This window comes from Eptesicus fuscus, chromosome 11 (genome assembly GCF_027574615.1).
Source record: "Eptesicus fuscus isolate TK198812 chromosome 11, DD_ASM_mEF_20220401, whole genome shotgun sequence".
NCBI classification, from domain to species: Eukaryota; Metazoa; Chordata; class Mammalia; order Chiroptera; family Vespertilionidae; genus Eptesicus; species Eptesicus fuscus.
The window spans coordinates 18,570,325-18,582,500 of NC_072483.1; positions in this window are offsets into that span (position 1 = coordinate 18,570,325).

Sequence of the window (12,176 nt, forward strand, 5' to 3'; positions counted from 1 at the left end):
GCATGAGCCCAGACCAGGGCCTGGGCAGGGAGGAACCTGCAACCAAGTACATACCCTTGACTGGAATCTAACTTGGGACTCTGGTCTGCAGGCCGATGCTCTATCCACTGAGCCAAACCGGCTAGGGCTCACATTGATATTTCTATCTCTCTCTCTTTCTCCTCCCTTCCACTCTCTCAAAAAAAAAAAAAAATTCAAAGAGATGTTGACTAAGCTATAAGGCTACATGGTTCTCCATTGTAATTAAGGGCTATTCAACCGGTCCCCTACTGAGAGACATGTGGGTTTCTAGACTTTTGCTATTACACATGCGCAGCCATAAATAACCTTGTGCACAGGCTGTTTCCGATTGTGCAGGTTTGTCTCCTGGGTCTCTGCCATTGCATTCTTCTTCAGGTGGTCACTGTCCCAGGCAGAAGCCCGGGGCCAGGTTTCCTCCCCCGTTTTTTCTGCTTTATAGTGCAAGTCAATTCCTGTTAGATACTGGTATTAGGTTGCTTTCAGTTTGGACTTCAGTATTTCTCTCTCTCTCTCTCTCTCTCTCTCTCTCTCTCTCTCTCTTTCGGTTATAAGTACAGGCAGTTCTCTCCTTTCATGCTTAATACATTCTTGAGAATTTATTTAAGAGTTGAACGTAGGAAAGCCAGACAACAGGCTTGTTTGATAGAAAAGGGACAGGAGTTCCATTCCCAGAGAGCTAAAAAAGTGATAAGATCCCTGATTACACCTCGGTTTTATTAAACTCAATCACTTCTGATTTATTGCAATATTTGGTACAGGCGTTTTAATTGTGCTCTTTTCCTTCACAATTAATTGAGCGCAAATTGACCTGCTTCAGTCCTATGAGAACTGGATTAAGGTGCAAGATCCTCTGTCTTCAAGCTGCTTAAAGATTGCCATCTTTGTCTCAATTGCATAACGTTTCCAGAACCTACGCTCCTTACCACTTGTATCACCACTTTCATTTTTCTGTTTTCTACTCATTTTTATAAAATAATAGGACAAAAGATGATGAACAACCAGATAACCGCACAAACATTTTGGGCTGAAATGACAACCCACTGTCAGGTCACCCCACCGTGTGATAGCTGGAGTTGACCATTCCTTCGCTGTTGAATGAGAGTCAGGATTTGGCATATGAGACGAGGTTTGGAGTGCTAATATACAATGTGTGAATGTGCTGGCTGTTTGGAAGTCAAACGTGAAAGCTGAGGTGCCTCTATATGTCATGAGAAGTTGGGAGAGGCTGCTTGGGTAGCTGCTAGGTCAAGGCCATTTAAAACTCAATGATAAAAATGCTGTGCCCTAGCCGGTTTGGCTCAGTGGATAGAGTGTCGGCCTGCGGACTGAAAGGTCCCGGGTTCGATTCTGGTCAAGGGCACATGCCCAAGTTGTGGGCTCGATCCCCAGTGTGGGGCATGCAGGAGGCAGCCAATCAATGATTTTCTCTTATCATTGATGTTTCTGTCTCTCTCTCCCTTTCCCTTCCTCTCTGAAATCAATAAAAACATATTTTAAAAAAATGCTGAGAAGAATGTGTTGGCTGTCTTCAAATGATGACCTCAGGTGTACCCTCAGTGCATACAAAGTTGGTTATTTGATATGAAGTTCTAATTCTCTTCCTCACCTCTCTCTTACCTTTTCCTCCCGTCCCACCTATCCCCAGGTTTTACTTGAATCTGTAGAGGCCTCGGAGAAGAGGCTCAATGATGGCAGGAGTCATCTAAAAAAAGTGTGAATTAGAGGCATTTTGGTTCTTGGGCTAGTCCATGTCCTACTTGCAGAGTTCTTATAAGGCAAGTGATTTTGCTTCTGCGTCTTGGATATTAATCATGGTTTGTGAATGCCATTGAAACATACAGAATCAACTCTGGGTGGTCCTTGAAGGAATACTTCTCCTGGCTTCAGAAAGACTAGAGGGGATGGCAGGAAACCCTCGCTTACTCTGTGGGGGAGTAATGTGTGGCCTGGAGCAAGGTGGCAGGTGACTCAGGATGGACAGCAGAGCTTCAGGGGGTGCACAAAATGAAATTAAAAGCCAGGGCCAAGATCAGGGGTCTGAGGCTGAAAAACATCAAATGAAATAAAAAGGAAGTTTCCAGAACAGGCCAAAGACAAGCCCCAGGAATGAAAGTGGAATCAAAACTGGAGGATGAGGAAGAGGGGAAGACACCAAATCACACATTAAAAACAGGAGAGAGGAGAATAAACTGTCATTAACAGGGGAATGTTCTAGAGGCTGAGGCTCAGAGGCTGAGAGCCAGCTGCTCAACTCACATGCCTATTTTTTTTTTTAAAAATCTTTTTATTGATTTTAGAGAGGAAGGGAGAGAGATAGATAGAAACATCAATGATGAGAGAGAACCATTGATCGGCTGCCTCCCACATGCCCCCCACTGGGGATCGAGCCCACAACCCAGGCATGTGCCCCTGGCCAGAATTGAACCCAGGACCCTTTAGTCTGCAGGCCGACGCTCTATCCACTGAGCCAAACCGGCCAGGGAAACTCATGTGCCTATTTTTGTAACCTTTCCCAAAAGGCAAGGGTTGGTTAAATAAAAAGACAAAGCGAGGAAAAGCAGACATATGGAGGGAGATGCATGTCAGCATTGGAGTACTGACTGATGCATGTTTTAGAAGAGTGCTTTCCAGACTGTTCCATCCAGCTACTTTGGTGCTTGCCCAGGCCCGTGGGAGTGTGCCTTCACTGCCCCAGGCCAGCGAGCGAGTAGGAGGGGAGAGGTGGCCTGAGATGGGAGGCTACTGCTCCCCACTTCTGTTCAACAACCATAGTTCTCCTTTGATCTACTTTGTATATTGGGGGGCTGCATGAGATTTCATTTGAAAGAACAGTTCTTCTGTACTAGTTCCTGTGGCTGCTGTAACAAATTGCCACAAACTTGGTGACTTAAAGCAACAGACATTTATTCCCTTATAGTTCTGGAGACCAGAAGTCTGGAATCAAGGTGTCGGCAGGACCACACTCCTCCTGGAAGCTCTAGGAGAGAATCCGTTCCCGGTGTCCTCTGGTTTCTGGTGGCTGTCCACACTCCCTGGTTTGTGGCTGCATCTTTCTCTGCTCCGTCTTCCTGTCACCTTCTCCCCTGTAGTTCATGCTACATGGCTGACTGTGATTCCATATTGGATTGTCAAAAGGTGTCCAACAAGTCCTCTCTGCTCTTGGTCTATACACAATCTTTTCCTCCCCTTTTCTGCTGGATGATTCTGGAACACCCCAGCTTATTTTCTCCACTGGCCTTTGTGTTGCTGTTCCTTCCAGAGTCACATGGCTCCCTCCCTCCCTCATCTCAGGACTTAGCTCCAATGTCACCCCATCCACCCATCACTCTATCCCTTGTATCCCTTGACTGTATTTCACTTCAAAGCCCTATGGAAATAAAGGAAGACCTCCCAAATGAGAGCAAGTAAAGGCTTCTTCTCAGAGTTAGCTGTAGGAAGGGAGTCAGCCATCATCACTTGCATTTAGCAGAGACCCAAAGGCAGGCTGAGGAGAGGGAAAGCTTTACAGCGGGGGTGGGGGGAGGGTGGGGAAGGGAGGGCTTCAGGGCGCCCCGCTGGAGGCTGTTGTCCTAGGGAAGCTGTAGGCAGGCTAACTAGAAGTGGGGCTTCCTATAGGATTTGTTCTGGGTACATATTTGGCTTTCTCTGGTTGGTCCTAAGATAGAAGCAGGGGCAGAAGTTAGGCCAGTTATTAATCAAGTCCTGGTCATGTGGGCCAGCTGCTATAGGGCTTATTGTTTGGCTTCCTGGACTCTCTCTAGATCTGCTGAATGATCTGGCTTCCTACAAGTCTGACTCACAGCAGGCTGGCTTCCTGTATTGGTTTCTTGGGCAGGTTGCTACAGGGTGTAAGCCAGAATTGTATTTTTATCTATAGTCTGGACATCATTTGTTTGTATATTCGGGTTCTTAGCACTTACGTTTACCAGATATGATACATACTAATTTTTCAAGTTATTGCCTGTCTTGCAAGAGAAGGGAAACTTGGCGAGATCATGATTCTATCTTCTTACTGTTGCAGTTCCAGCTCCTCAAACATGATGGGTGCTCAATAAATATGTATGGAATGAGGGAAGGATAATGCCTGATCCTTCCTCCATGTAAATTATAAAAATAAAACCTTTTGAGTAAAGCTTTTGCTTTATTTCTTTTTCTTTCTTTATGAGCTGATTACCTTTTGGCATTTTGTACCAGGCCAACCACCACCTAGAGAAACTTGGAGAAAAGGCCCATTTGGAGAACCCTATGTTTGGGATTCAGGGGAACAAACCCAGGTGTCTATAGGAGCGAGGCCGGTGAAAGAATGAGCCAGCCTGGTGGAGTGGGGAAGACAGAGAACAAAGAAAGTCTTTGTCCTGTGGAAAGATGGCTGCCTCCACTCGGCACTTACTAATTTTTAACATGTAAGAATTCAGGCCTTCTGCTTATAGAAGCATGAATTTTTTAAAAATATATTTTATTGATTTTTTTACAGAGAGGAAGGGAGAGGGATAGAGAAGCGTGAATTTTTAAAAGAAGCTGGCACCTGGAGTTTTATGTAAATACTTAAAATATCTAAATATTAGCCACTAATAAAATACAATGTATTGGGGCAGGGGAGGAAGGCGAGAGAAACTCAATGTTTTTGTAGACCGTCTTCATTCGTCCGAAGGCCTCTGGGCTAGGTTGTCTTCTCAGATCCTCTCTGGAAGTCTCCCTTTCTCTGCTTTCCCTAAGATCAAGGCTGGACTTCTAGGGAGAAGAAAGCTGGTGTGGCCCCCAAACTATAGTCATTAGAGACTCTACACAGGGTCTTACATACCAGTTGCCATCCAAATGATTTCCTTCATTAGGGATCATCTTTAGATTTGAGGAGCGTGATTGCAGGAGGCCAGGTGGCAGCAAGCTGATTGTAAGTGCAGCCTTCGCAGCCATCTCCCTGACTGGAACTGAGATTTTGAACCCAAATGAATTAATAATGAGTTAATGGGGAAAGGGGTGACTTTGACAGTGCTCTTGTTTATGTTAAGAGAAGTTTTAGGTGCTTTCACTAACAACAACAAATTATTTCTCAAAACGTTAAATCACTAATTGGTACCTGGAGTAATTAAGTTTATTTTCCCAGGATATGACCTGTTAGGAAAATCCTTTTCCTAAGCAACATTCATTATTGTTTGCACAGGATTAAAAGGTGAGGATTAGTTATTAATAACAGGAAAGGAGCAAAGGAAGGCCAAATAGTATAGGCATGCCACTTATGCAGCTTTGCCAGGAAGCTGTAGTTTAACTCTCCCCAGAGAACTACTGGTCTATTCCCTGCAGATTGCTGGGGGAAGGGATTAAACAGGGGGAAGAACAGAAACATGCCCAGTTTAGTCTGGGTGATACAGGGAAGATACTTGTCTGTCAGCCACACCTGGGAACAGGTCATTGGCCAGAGTAAGCATGACCAGTCTTTGAGATATTTTTTTAAAAATTGATTTTTAGAGAGAGAGGAAGGGAGAGGGAGAGAGAGAAACATCGATTGGCTGCCTTCTGTACACCCCGTACTGAGGATCAAGCCTGCCACCATGCACATGTCGGGAATCGAACCAGAGACTTCTTGGTGCATGGGTTGAGGGTTGACACTCAACCTTTGAGCTACACTGATCAGGCAAAATTTGAGATAATTAATCCCCTAAATAAAGGAACTCACTCTCTTGCACTCTTGGCTCTTGGTCTCTCTTGGTTCCTCTTGGTTGACTCCTGGCCTGTGAGACTCTCACACTGCTGCTCTCTAGCATTCCCCACTGGCCCACACAATGGACTATTGGACTGCAACTAGCCTAATGCTAAACGGAACCCAATTCCAACATGGAATGGAAGCTCTGGACATGGGCTTTGCTTCTAGCTCTACTGAATCCCTAGCTGCACCTCTTCCAGGACTGGATTATGGAAAATGGGACTTTGAAAACCAAGGGATGTAATTCCACACAAATAAAAACCACTCATCTTCCCATGGGAGTCTCAGAAAATTATTTTTCTTGAGATATGGTAAAGACCCCACCCCAGCACTCAATGGGGGAAGGGATCCCCCACTTCCACCGATAACACTATTATCCTGATTAAATCTAAGCACAGACACAGAAAACTATCCAGTTTTGTTTTTTTCTTTCCAGAAATGGTAGGTAAACCTTAGTTGAGTAAGGTTAGTATTTTGCTAAATTTTGTTGTAGTACCAAACCACATCTTACTGGAAATTGCTTAAAATTTTATTTTCCCCAGCCCTTATTGAGCTAATTAGAACCCAGGGGGAATTACTAGTACATGGGTAGTGGTGGGAAGAGGGGAAGTATAAATATGCAATGCAATTAGCATCTGCTCTTTTTCTGTGTGATGCAATCTGGGAGCTCATGGGCTTATAAGACACCTTGGAACAATAGGAACCACTGATACCCAAGCTGCTAGGAGAGTCCATAATTATGATATAATATCTCACCAGCTCCTTGCATGCAGGTAGGTAGAATGGAATACGAGTAAATACAAACCTGCAATTTTCCCCATCCATAATTCTTTATATCAATAGCATATTTTTTTCTGGTCAGTCTCTTTCTCTTCCCTCCCCCCACTCCCTCAAAGAAGATTGAAACTTATTTACTTGAACATTTTAAGTACTATTGAAGGACTTCACCTCCATGGGAATAAATTTGGTTTGCAATCAGTTAAATGAAAGATTTTTTTGATGTTATGACAAGTTGAAGAAAACTACTGCATAATGCCCTCTATCATATGCAGATTTCCTTGACTTTGCTTGCTATTATTTTGTAAATTCATGCCAGAAGATAACTTGCTTTTGTCATTTATTCCTTATTTTGTTAGGATTGTACTCAGGCTGGCTGACTTCCTGGGCTTGTGACCTGTGAAGTCTCATTGTTATAGTTGCATTTAAAGATAGCATTATCCAATGTAAAGATACACAAGATCCTTGTTAATAATTTACATAGTTAATATTTCTTTAGAATGACACTAAAAAGCAAATAAAGATACTATGACAAGCAGAGAGACCACAGAACAAAGGAAAATGCTTTATATTTTAGTACCTTTAACAGCATTTTTTTTTAATGCTTTTTGAACAAAGGGCCCAGAATTTGCATTTTGCATCAGGCCCCATAAATTATGTAGCTGGCTCTGTACCCAGCACAGATAAATGGAATTCAGAGATTCATTTACTTACTCAAGTAGTCGTTTGCTGAGCATCTACTCAGCACACCAGTTTAGGAGTTGCAAAAAAATAAAGGAGCTGGTCTCTGCTTAGTGGGCCCGAGCACTTGGTTTTAGAAGATGTACCTGCAGGCAAGTCTTGTAGATGTTGGGTCTATGGAACCTCAATGCTCAAATCTGGGAGTGGAGTGACGTTTCAGTTGTGACACTGTTGTAATGAACCTAGTTATTAATAACCGGAGAGGAACAAAGGGAAGGTCAAATATTATACGCATGTGACTTGTGCAGCTTTGTCAAGAAGCTACACTTTAACACTCCCCGGGTCTATTCCCCCCAGATCACTGGGGGAAGGAACTGGACAAGGGAAGAACAGACACATGCCCAGTAAAGTCTGGGTGACAAAGGGAAGGTACTTGTCGGTGGTCCGTGACACCTGGGAAGAGGCCATTGGCCAGAGTAGGCGTGGCCACGGTAAGTGCGTGAAGATTTGAGATATTGAATCGCCTAAACAAAGGAGTTCGCTCTTGCTCTCTTGTGTTTTCGGGACCTTTGGGATTCTTGTTGCAGGGGGCGCACTCTCTGACTCCCCTGCATTTGCCCACATGGCTCACAGCCATGTGGACCCACACAATGGGCCACTGGACTGCAACTAGCCTAATGCTGTACTGGACCCAGTTCCACCAGGGAATGGAAACTCTGCTTGCTGGCTTTGCTTCTAGCTCTGCGGCTCGCTACACATCTCCCAGGACTGGGTTAAGTTAAATGGGACTTTAGGAATCCAAGAGTATAATCCATGCAAATAGAGCTTTTTACCGCATCTCACCCTCCTATGGGAACGTCCAGAAATGCTTATTCCAGCAATACCACAAGAACCCCACTCCCACTAGCAACAGAGTAAGATCATCCTCGCATTTCTCCGGTAACAGGATATAATTTAGAGAAGAGGTGTTATTTCAGATTGTATCTGAATGTTCAAATTTGGAAATGTCCTCCTTGTTAAGATGAAACCATATAGTTAGAAGTAGAATTGCAGAAATGAAAGGCTTTCTTTTTTCCTTCTCTTCAACCTTATGAGGGATGTTGAACAGCATATTTATTCAGATCTGAGATGGGGACTATATTCTGCTAGAAAGTGTCAAAAGTAGGAACGCGACCCAGGTCATCTGAATTCAAATTCTGTTCCACTATATTACAATTTTCTACTCCACCACAATCCCTCAATCCTGAATTTGACAAATGTTCTTACTTTCCTGTTATTGATATTAAAAAACTAGGAAGTGATTGAAGATTTTATTTTATTTTTGCTTCATAGGAAAAGTTACGTAAGGGTCATTTTAAAGAGAAAATTTTTCTAGTGCACTTGTTATAATTTGTTTTATAAAAACCAACTTTTCCTTGTGTTTTTAATTTGCATTTCCCTTGTAGCTACCGCAGTTGAGCATGTTTTCATGTATTTGTTGGCCATTTGTATGTCTTCTTGGGAAAAGTGTCCCTTCAGGTTCTCTGCACATTTTTAAAAATAGGATTGTTTCCTTTTTATTGTTGAGTTGTATGGATTCTTTTTTCCCCCCAAGAATAAAAGGATTTTAATGGATTCTTTATATATATTAGATATTAGCCCCTTAGCAGAGGTATTATTTGGAAATACCTTCTCCAATATGGTTGGTAACCTTTTTGTTTTGTTGATGGTTTCTTTTGCTGTGCAGAAACCTTTTAGTTTGATGTAGTCCCATTCTTTTTTTATTTTTTTATTTCACTTCCCTTGTCTTTGAAATCAAGTTTATAAAATCTTCTCTGAGACCAAGGTTTATAAGTTTAGTACCTATGATTTCTTCTATGTATTTTATTGTTTCACGTCTTATATTTAGGCCTTTGACACATTTTGAGTGAATTTTTATGTGTGGTGTCAAATAGCAGTCTAGTTTCATTCTTTTGCGTGTGGCTTTCCAAGTTCCCTGACACCACTGATTAAAGAAGCTTCATTTTCTCCATTTTATGTTTTTTGCTCCTTTGTAAAAAATACATATGGGTTTATTTATGGCCTCTTAATTCTGGTCCACTGGTCTGTGTGTCTTTTTTCTTTTTTTCCAGTACCATACTGTTACAATTATTATAGCTTTGTAGTATTATTTGAAGATAGGGAGTGTAATACCTCCAACTGTGTTATTTTTTCTTCAGTATTGCTTTGGATATTCAGGGTCTTTTTGTGGTTCCATACAAATTTGATGATTTTTTCTTCTATTTCTTTGAAAAATGCCATTGGGAAACTGTAGTACATATATACAATGAAATATTACTCGGTCATAAAAAAGGATGAAATACTGCCATTTGCGACAACATGGATAGATCTTGAGAGCGTTATGCTAAGTGAAATAAGTCAGATGGAACCATGGGATTTCACTCATATGTAGGATATAAAACAGAAAGCAATGAATGAAAAAACAAAACAAATAAACTTATAGACACAGACAACAGAGGGATGGTTACCAGAGGGTAGTGGGGAAGGAGGGTGGGTGAAAAGCGTAAAGGGGGTCAAGTCTTAGGTGATAGAGGGTGACTAGACTTTGTTGGTGAGCAGGTGAAGTATACAACTGTACACTTGAAACTTATATAATGTTATTAACTAATGTTCCCTTAATAAATGGAATAAATTTAAAAACAAACAAACAAGACCTAACTTCTCCCTAACCACTGTGGTCCTGAGTGAGGAATGCCTGTGTTTTGGAACCACCTTGAGGTGTAGAAGGCGCACCCGTTTGCATTCAGGCCTGGTGAAATATGAATCTTCCTTTGAAGAGCCATATGCCTTTGAAATTGTAATAAGCCTCCTTAAGCCTCAATTTCCTTATCTATAAAATGGGGATAGTAATGGTTGTGTCAAAGTGATATCAGGGGGCTTAATGAAATGAGGTTGTAGAGTACCCAAACAGATGCAGAAAAACAGAACCCATAGGAGTCTCTCTCTCTCTCTCTCTCTCTCTCTCTCTCTCTCTCTCTCTCTCAATGAATGTTTTATTTTCTTGAAAGACAAAACATTTCCCCCCACTTTCTTCCCACTTCTTTTTAAGGCTTTTGCCGTGTGAAATTACTCATTTTATACTAATGGCCTATTTTATCTGTGTTTGATACTTGAGAAATCTGTGTGACTTCTAACTTTCTATTAATATATTGATAAAGAGAGAAAACTATGAGTTCAATTTCAGTATTTATCTCCAGGCTCACTTTCTATCCCAATGGTGAAATCTCAGGATACTAAGAATTTGGGGAGAGGTATCAGAGTAATAGAGTTGAATACTTTTAAAAATGATAGGCACATTGCAGATAGCTGGCATTTAAAGAAGGCTTTACTCTGGGCCAGGCACTGTTCTGAGCACTTTACATGTGTTAGTTTAGTTAAATCTCACAAGGAGTCTTTGAGGGAAGTCTGTTTTCATTTCACAGATAAGGAGAGAGAAGCAAGGAGTTAACTTATCCACAGTCACCTTAGCTGGCTGAACACGCACACCTTAACCATTGTGCTAAACTGCCTTAATTAGGACACATTTCAGATCCCCACTTTTACAGATGACAGAGATCCATACAGAATACCTGGTTTTCCCAAGGTCCTTTAGCTGCTTAAATGTGGGGTCAGGACTGGAACCGCAGGATCCTGAGCCCTGGGATCCTGACTCCCCATTGCGAGTTTCTCTCCACTCCTCAAAGAATTATTGTCAAGGCAGGCTCACCAGAAGCCCAAAGTGGGAACCAACTGAGCTAGATAATAACATTTCTATTCCTGTGTCTTTCATTAAAGATGCATGAATTTGGTAATTCTTTCCTTTAACAGTAATTGCTGTGTTTTGTCTTTCAGGAACCCGGGTAGGAGGAGATAAGCCAATATATCTGCCTGTTGAGCCTACAGTTAAAAATAATTATAGAGAACGTTGTGCTGCTTCAGGAACTGTCAGGTGATGCGACAATTTCAAATCACACTTTACATTATTTCGTTCTCGTCTGGAGGAAATACCTACAGGTGAAATAGAGAAAAGAGTGGGAAAAGGAAAGACGAAAGTTCTGCCTTTGTCTCTTTTATGGAAAATATCCCCATGAAGGTAAGATGCAGATGAAATTTGGATGTATAGCTTCATCAAAATTATTTATGGACTATGCTTTCGTTGGTGGCCTGGGAAAGGCACCAGGTCAGACTGGACCTGGCTTCAGCAAACGCGGTACTTCAGTTCTGGCTCGGAAAGAATTTAGAGCCACTACTCAAACTCTAAGAGAACATTTACTTAGAAAGCCACAGAAGTAGAAGTGATTCCTAGAAGAAATGGGCTCAGGAAACAAGTTATAGAAGCAAAGGAAGGGCCCTTGGAGCTTAGCAGTGAGGCAGGTAAAGGTGAGGTGCCTGGGGGTCGGAGGGGAGAGGGGAAAGGCGCAGGCGTGCTCCTGGGAGGGAGAGTGCATGGGGTCCTCAGTTCTAAGCGTTCTAAGGGTGGGGTTTAGGGGAGGTCCCAGGGGATGATCTCAGTAGAATATTCAGCAGCTTTCTAGGTGTGTCCTTCCAGGGTCGGAGTCTCTGACGATTGGTCCCTACTAGGGCAGGGGATCATGATTCAATGCAGCTGGTCCTGAGGCAGCTGTGGCATCGCTTGTCCAGTTTTGCTGCTTTTCTGGGCCTAGAGCTGAAATACAACTGAGGCCTAGATGTTATCTCTAGAGAGGAAAGGTCAAGGGGGTCCAAACTGCATGACCATCGATATGCTAGGTGAGGAAATGTCACCCTGGGCACCAGGTCCTACCCTACAATTGTCCGACGCTAGGCTCCCAGAGCTTTCTGCCCTGGTGACCTGTACCTGCCCATCGTCCTTGCTCTGCTTATGTCTGTCTAACTGCCTACCACACTTTTATTTTCCAATGGTTAGGGTGTGGGTGTTGGGCCAGCCAAGGTGACCTTGGAAAGTTACTAACGCCTTACTTCCCTTTCCTTATCTGTG